Genomic DNA, 7,500 nt, shown 5'->3' on the forward strand with positions numbered 1-7,500 from the left:
ACCATACCATCCAGTTACAAACGGTCTAGCGGAGAGGGCAGTACAAACCTTCAAGCAGGCATTAAGTTCCATGCATCAAAGCTCAAAGCCAGTGAAGGAGAAGTTGGCAAAATTTCTCATAGCCTATAGGAACACTCTTCACTCCACTACCGATGTGAACCCGGCACAGTTACTCCTTGGAAGACCGTTACGCACTCGCCTAGATTTGGTAAAACCCAACCTGAATCGTAAGATGGTTAACCAACCGCACCAGCAGAGCATCAGAGCCGCGAATGAGAAGGGTAGACAGCGTCGTCAGTTAGAGGTTGGTGACTCAGTGATGTCACGAGATTATCGAGGGGATCTGAAGTGGCGTGCAGGGCTGATTGTCAACAAGACAGGTCCGCTGATGTACGAGGTCAAAGTAGCACCAGGGATTATTTGGTGTCGACATATCGACCAGTTGAAGCCAACGGCGGTTGAGGTCACTGACACTGACACTGATGAGGTCAGCGAACCGAAGGAGGCCAGCACACCACCAGCGCCAATGCAACTGAGTACTCCACCCAATGTAATTGGTACTGAGAGGTTCCCGAGGCCGATCAACCGGAGATGGTTTCTGTTCCCACACCTATAGCTCCTGAAGCGCCCACAGCCAGTTCTACGGTCCGTAAGCGGCGATAGCCTCAGAGAGAGTTCAGGGCAGCACAGAGACTCGATCTCTGAACTATTTTTGTTTTTCATTTTTTTTTTTAGAGACTGTACGTTAGCGGACACTGTTAGTCGGTTAGGTTTGTTTCCTTGATTAGGTCATTTTTGTGTGGAGGAAATGTCATGGTCTCCCTGTGCGTTTACCATATATAGTAATCACATGCTCACGCATAGATTGAATAGAAACGTGTTTGTAGTGATCCGCCATGTTGTCTTGGTGTGCTCTCGGATATCCTGTCAGTACATGACAGGTACCACAATGCTACAATAGTTACATGTATAGCACTAAACACATGTATCAGACGAAGTCCGTTGTCTCAACGAAAACATTAATTCAAACGACCCTCAGAGCACAGAAGAAAAATTCTAAAAGTCACGAGGACGGGTGAAAAAACTTCACCCTCTGCTCTCAAAGGAGCACTCAAAATCCACTGTAGTCATCCTTCGAACCAACCCGCCGAAGGATTCATCCCACAGATCAACACTAGTGAAAAAACTTCACCCTCCGCTCTCAAAGGAGCATTCAAAATCCACTGTAGTCATCCTTCGAACCACCCGCCGAAGGATTCATCCCACAGATCAACACTGGTGAAAAAACCTCACCCTCCGCTGTCAAAAGAGCACTCAAAATTCACTGTAGTCATCCTTCGAACCAACCCGCCGAAGGATTCATCCCACAGACGAACACCGGTGAAAAAACGTCACCCCCGCTCTCAAAGGAGCACTTAATATAGTAAATAGGGCATTGACCATAATCGCTCTTCGAACAGACCTTCCGAAGGATTCATGCGCCGACAAAGCATTGAAAAAGTCTACCAGCAAAATCGGTAGGCGAAAGACTGAAAGTATTTACCTCTACGCGCCTTCTGGTTCAGGTGGAGGAGGTTGTTGATTCAACGGGGCAGCGACTTGATTTTCTGCAGCCGGAGGAGCCACCGCATGGACTGCCGCTGCCGGAACTGAATCCTGTGGAAACTGTACTTGTCCGTCGGCCATGATTCACGTGGGTCGAAAATTAAATAAATATTTCTCCGGACCAGTGTTCCGCTGGAAACTGAGCAAGAAGGGAGCGCACATCAACCAAAGCGTATTTATAGCTTTCCTGTAGGGTCATGCACGTGTTTTATGCACGCCTAGCCAATAACATGCTGGTATTCCGTGTTATTTAATTTCGCATATCATTAGGAGTGTTGTGTGTGGGGTCTCCAAGGGCCGATTTTCGCGGTGCGATTTTGGCGCGTGCGACAAACGAACGACAGGCTTACGACATGACTTACAATTGTCGCAGTGTTGTAAAACATGTTTTAAAACTACGACATTTTCTCTGACGTACACGACAATCGTAAACGAGTTGTAAGCCTGTCGTAAGCTTGTCGCATGCGACAAAGATCTACCGTGCATGGTTTATTGTCCTTATCCGAGAAGACTTCAAAGTCTAACCATTTGCCCATGAAAACTAAAAAGGCTGAACTTCTTTTTTAGTTAGACTCTGAGTGTTGTTCCAACCGGAGATCAAACCCGCTATCTCCCGCAAGGAAGTCTGACCTGCGACATAAGTTGACAAGGGATTTCACTCGGAACTTCAATCCATTCCTGAGCTCTGAATTGGCTATTTATCGTTAGACCTTAGTTAATCTATGCTAATATATAGCAAAATAGTGATAGCGTTGAACTCGCGCGCTGATTGCCTAGTTAAACTCCGGATATCCTTTGCTATTCACCTCCGAACAATGTTGTAATCTTTGCAGGAATAAATGAATTAAAATCATCTTTTTCTGCTATATTATCTCACTGTTTTAGTATATACTAAAACAACTATTCACCTCAGTGTCGGTAGCTAGTGGTGTATATTTACCGAGCTGCGAAGCACGAGGTATAAATATCCACCACTAGCCACCTCCACTTCAGTTCAAAATTGGTGTCGCACAAATATAAAAGCATCAGCTCACACGAGGGGACATGTGTGTGCAAATGTTCTGATTTTGTTCCTGCTACGTGTTTCCGCTACACGACCCTAATGTAAAGCCGCCTCAGTGTGTACTACGCACCATTTTGTCGCTGCATCATGTCGCTGCAACATGACCCCTCCTGTCACTGTGCCCACCTTACAAAATCCTTTTATACTTTCACGGACTCCGGTACCGGAGAAGAAAAAGACAAAAAGTGATATCATGAACTCTCAAAGTTTTAAAAGCTTTAAAGGTGAATGATGGAAAGGTGAGGGAAGAAATGGGGAATACGCATATTTTTAAAAAAGACAACCCAAACGTCTGGACTAGGGACTAAACCCGAAGACTGTTCGCTGACTATTTAACAATAAGCCAATATCAAAAATACCATAATACTCTTTGTTTGTCCCAGGCCTCCAAAATTTTGCATTCACCACTTGCACAAATCCCATAATACACCTCTTTTACCCCCAAAATTTGCGTAGACATTGTTTTCGATTTCTCTTGCGGACATCTTCATGTCCCAGGAGTAATTGTAAACAACGAATATGCAAAATTTTGGGTGGGTAAAATAAAAGAGGTGTACATTTGTATTATGGGATTGTGCAAGTAGTGAATAAGCATTGTTTCCAGTTTATCTTGGGACCATTGTAAGTCCCAAGAGAACATAAAAACAATGCTTTTGCAAAATTTTGGAGGGACAAACAAAGAGTATTATTGTATTTTTGATATTTATTGGCTGATTGTTCCATAAGCGCGCCTTGGATATGAGATGGTAAATAGCCAACGAGGCGCGTATAGTGTCGAGCTGGCTATAAGTAGTTTCATATGCAATAAGCGCGAATGGAATAATTGTCCTGTTACATTTTCATTAAATTGTGAACGCTTGTACAGTTGGAAATTAAAGCAAATCGGTTTCCAGCTTGACAACACTTGCCGCAATCCGTTTCCATATTTGGTCATACGGTGTATGAGCTGTTAACTGAGATTGATTGAACCAATCAGAAGGCTAGAAAGGCAATATCGGACGTCGAAAATTTAATAATAATAATCAATTAACCCCTTGACCACCAAGGTTGCTAATTGTAAATTTATCTATTTTTCAAAGAATATGTAATTAATTTAATTAATTTAATTTAATTTATTCGCCACAATTCATGGAGTGGCAGGGGAGAGGAACAGAACTTTCGTCCCAATTGACACCTAACCCCTATATTATCCATAGATCAGACCACAACACCGGGAGCTTCATGCCCTACTCTTCTCGAATAGTGTGTGGGTTCTTTAATGTCCCACAGATTTTATATATACCCAACGGTTTTGAGACGGGACCTCCGGCTTATAGTCCTTATCTGAGAAGACTTGAAAGTCTAACCATTTGCAGATGGCGTTACAAAGGCAGCACTTTCTCCTCAGTTATTTGAAGACCCTGAGTGTTGGTCCGGCCGGACTTGAACTCACGACCTCCCGCGTGACAGCCCGGTGCTCAACCAACTGAGCCACCGGTGCGCGGTCTATTCGCTATTATTCCTCTTCCGCTGTAAGGATGTGCTATCACTCGCTAAGAAACAACGACATGCAATCAGTAAACGAAAAACGTATCTACTACCAAATTAAAGTTCACAGCAAAGGCAACATTTTTTAAATCAAGACTTAGGCGGAATAATCACTGTCGGGCAGTGATGTTCTGCGTTCTATGTTAGAGATACATGAATCTGTTATGTTATTTTGTTTTCATTTCATTTCGTTTCATTTTTGACTCAGTGTTTTGACCTTCACCGGCTGAGTGGTGAGCTGCAAAGCTGAAACTCTTGGCTCAAGATGCATTGAATCCTTGCTCAACTACCACAAGCCCTGCAGCCCACTTCATTGATGTGACCGCGAGGGACATGGGCAAGCCAAGTAAGCTGATTGCGCCGTAGGCATTTGCGGGAATAGAGCGCTCTAAAGGACGTTCTGCTTGGCTGCGCAACTCTTTCATCAAGTTTAGTGAAAATGCTTTTCGAGATCACTGTGTCTGTCCAGAAGTTGGATCAAACTTAAAATTTAAAGTACATCGTATATTTGACAATTGCCGCTGTTAATCGCTTTTGGAGCACACTTCAAGAAGTTGCTGATGATATATCGAGATGCTTTCCATGTGATGTAATGCGTGAAATTTGTTGATATTTTTTTACTCGGAAAACTATAACATCGTGTTGGCCCCTATGTCTCCTGCGAGAGTTATTTCTATCTATTACGGTTACTGTAAATTCACTCTTAAGACTCCATGCCTAATTAATCTTTCTTATGCTGGATTTTTTGAAAGGTTTCAAAGATAAACAAGAATATTTTGAAACTTCTTCCTGCCAAGTTTAAAATAAAGTTAATTTTCTCTGAAGATGTTCTAAGTGCTGAATATTTCATGTCAAACAGCGTCCAATTTTCACCGTTTGATATGGTTAAACATTTACCTGCTGTCAGCAGGTACATACCTCGATATCTCAAGATCGAAATCCGACTAGGTAAGCTTTATCTTACTTTTTATCTTTTTGAGCCTTGCTTACTTTTATATATCAACCACAAACGATGGAATAACTCCGGATATTTAATGCGGAAGTTTATGCCGATTGAATTCCCTTCATCACTGTCATTTTTGTGCCAAAAACAGTCAGTCCAATCAGTGATATCATTTCTATTGAATTTGAATTGTCGATCAAGTTGTTGGTGAATCAGGGAATCTCTTTATAAAGACTGATTCCCTGACTCTTGACGAGTGTTAACTCTTAGCTAAGACTAAAGGCCCTTCGTAAATCTAACAATGCTTTAGCTAATTTGACTGGGCCGGGATTCTAAATGAACCGGGAAAATCACAAATAAAATCATGATCACTGACAGTTTGACTTTACACGTTACATGTCATTGCATTGTTTACCTCTTCAAGAGGGCTTGAAAATGTGAATATCAACGTTCGAGGACTTGTGGCACCAAATTTTAGTTTTCAAACCGTACCATAGTACTGATTGATTCAAGCGGGGGACAAAAATTGTTTAAACGTTTGTTTGTACGCACAGCGCAAAAGATTCATTAAGAGTTTACTATATATTTTCGTCTTCCTTCCCGCCAAACATTTCTTGTTTATAGCCCTTTTATGGTTTTATCTTTGCTGAACTTGCAATGACTGCACACAACAAAGTATCACTGGCAATACAAGAAGATGGCTACTGATCTCTCCTTAAATCAGTAGCATAAAGCACGCAAGTTGCCTGGGTGAATACGTATGTCTCTGCCGGATCGACTACGCTTGGTAGAGCTCTTCCGCCCTACGCAACAACGCCGTTCCCAGGGTCTCTTCGTTTCTCAACGACAATGGAGACCCTGGAAACGAGGTTGTATACGCAAATGGCTAAGGACCCAACAAAAGAACACGAGGAAAGGAGATGTTCCCCCATAGTTAACCCATCCTCGTAGACCCAGGGGTAGCTAGGCGGGACGATAGAAGGTTCGTGGTGAAAGTTTACTACAAGAACGGGAAAAGCCCCTGGGCACTTTCTCTTACCGAACCAGTTCCAGATACGTTCTAATTCCCTGCTTCTGATTGGCCACAAAAGATTTTTTGTAGCCAGTCAGCGAAGAGGAGCAGCCGGGTGACTCTGCTCTTTTCTTACACAAGGTAGTTTTCCTCATCGATCGCCATAATTGCGTGGCCCGTGCAAAGGAACTTTTCACGCCGTAGAAAGTTCAAAAGTCGTGCAACGAACATGGAGATAAAAAAGGTAAGCTTGGCGTTGTGTACTAGACAATTTAGTGAGCGAAAGGTGCAGAAAATGCCAGTTATGCATTGCGTATCAGCAATAAGAATTTACGATACCTTCGAAAAATCCGCCGTACACATTTATCGGAGTGCGTTTGTTGCTTGCAACCGTGTTAAATCTTGTAATTTTTCCGGTTTCGTTAACGTTTTGTTGTGAAACTTTCCTCGAGAAACTTTCCCCGTTGAACGCGCTGGGCAACTACGGTGATCGATGAGGAAAACTACTTCGTGTAAGAAACGATCAGAGTCACCCGGTTAGTCCTCTTCGCTGATTGGCCACAAAAAAAAAATACATTTGTGGCCAATCAGAAGAAGGGAATTCGAACGCTTCTGGAACTGGTTCAGTAAGAGTAAGTGCCCAGGGTCTCTTCCCGTTCTTGTAGTTAACTTTCACCAGCTGTCCCTGGGTCTTCGAGGATTTGGTTAACCCTGTTCTGATGAAATTTATTTCAAGTCCATCGCCCGAAAGTAGGATTTACCCAAATTGGTCTGTTCCCCATCAAATGTCAGAAAAGTGCCTGATTTTAAACCAGGTTTTGAGGGAAAATAAACGATAGACCAAATAGACCGATTTCGATATATTAAAATTCAGTCCGAAACAAAGGGCGTCATCTCGAGGCTCAGGGGAATAAATACGAGGGTTTGTATTAGTTTATGCCCCAGAGACTCGAGATGATGCCTTTTGCCGGTTTTGAGCTGAATTTCAATATATCGGAAGTGGCTTTCGGCCAACCAACTCAATGTTGTACCCTTCGGGAACAAAATGTTTTGTCCCAGGTATTTCCATATCATTTAATGTGAATACTACTTTATAATGCAAATACAATACACAAAGAATCTTAACCCCGGGAGATTTGAATTAGGTACAACATTTAGTCTATTGATGGTTTTCACCTGACGTCACAGCAGCCATGTTGGTGCACAGAGCAATAGAGAAAAAAGTCTCTTGGGATTTTGACTCTCTTATAATGCAAAACATGAGCCATAATTTGCTATTGTTTGGACACCAACATAACCGTCTCATCGCGTGATTGAAAACCATCTATTGTTTACTTTCGCGCAAAATTT

The 7,500-nt window shown here is 42.6% G+C and overlaps 1 protein-coding gene across 1 annotated transcript in view; it reads left to right on the plus strand.

Annotated features, from left to right (window-relative positions):
* The first annotated feature begins 5,110 nt into the window (after positions 1 to 5,110).
* LOC138005867 (ras-associated and pleckstrin homology domains-containing protein 1-like) overlaps positions 5,111 to 7,500 on the plus strand; it is an 11,998-nt gene continuing 9,608 nt past the window's right edge. The window contains exon 1 of the mRNA XM_068852044.1: positions 5,111 to 5,143. The gene's annotated coding sequence lies outside the window, so the exon portion shown is untranslated. The remainder of the gene's footprint in view (positions 5,144 to 7,500) is intronic.

This window comes from Montipora foliosa, chromosome 6 (genome assembly GCF_036669935.1).
Source record: "Montipora foliosa isolate CH-2021 chromosome 6, ASM3666993v2, whole genome shotgun sequence".
In the NCBI taxonomy this organism is placed as follows: domain Eukaryota; kingdom Metazoa; phylum Cnidaria; class Anthozoa; order Scleractinia; family Acroporidae; genus Montipora; species Montipora foliosa.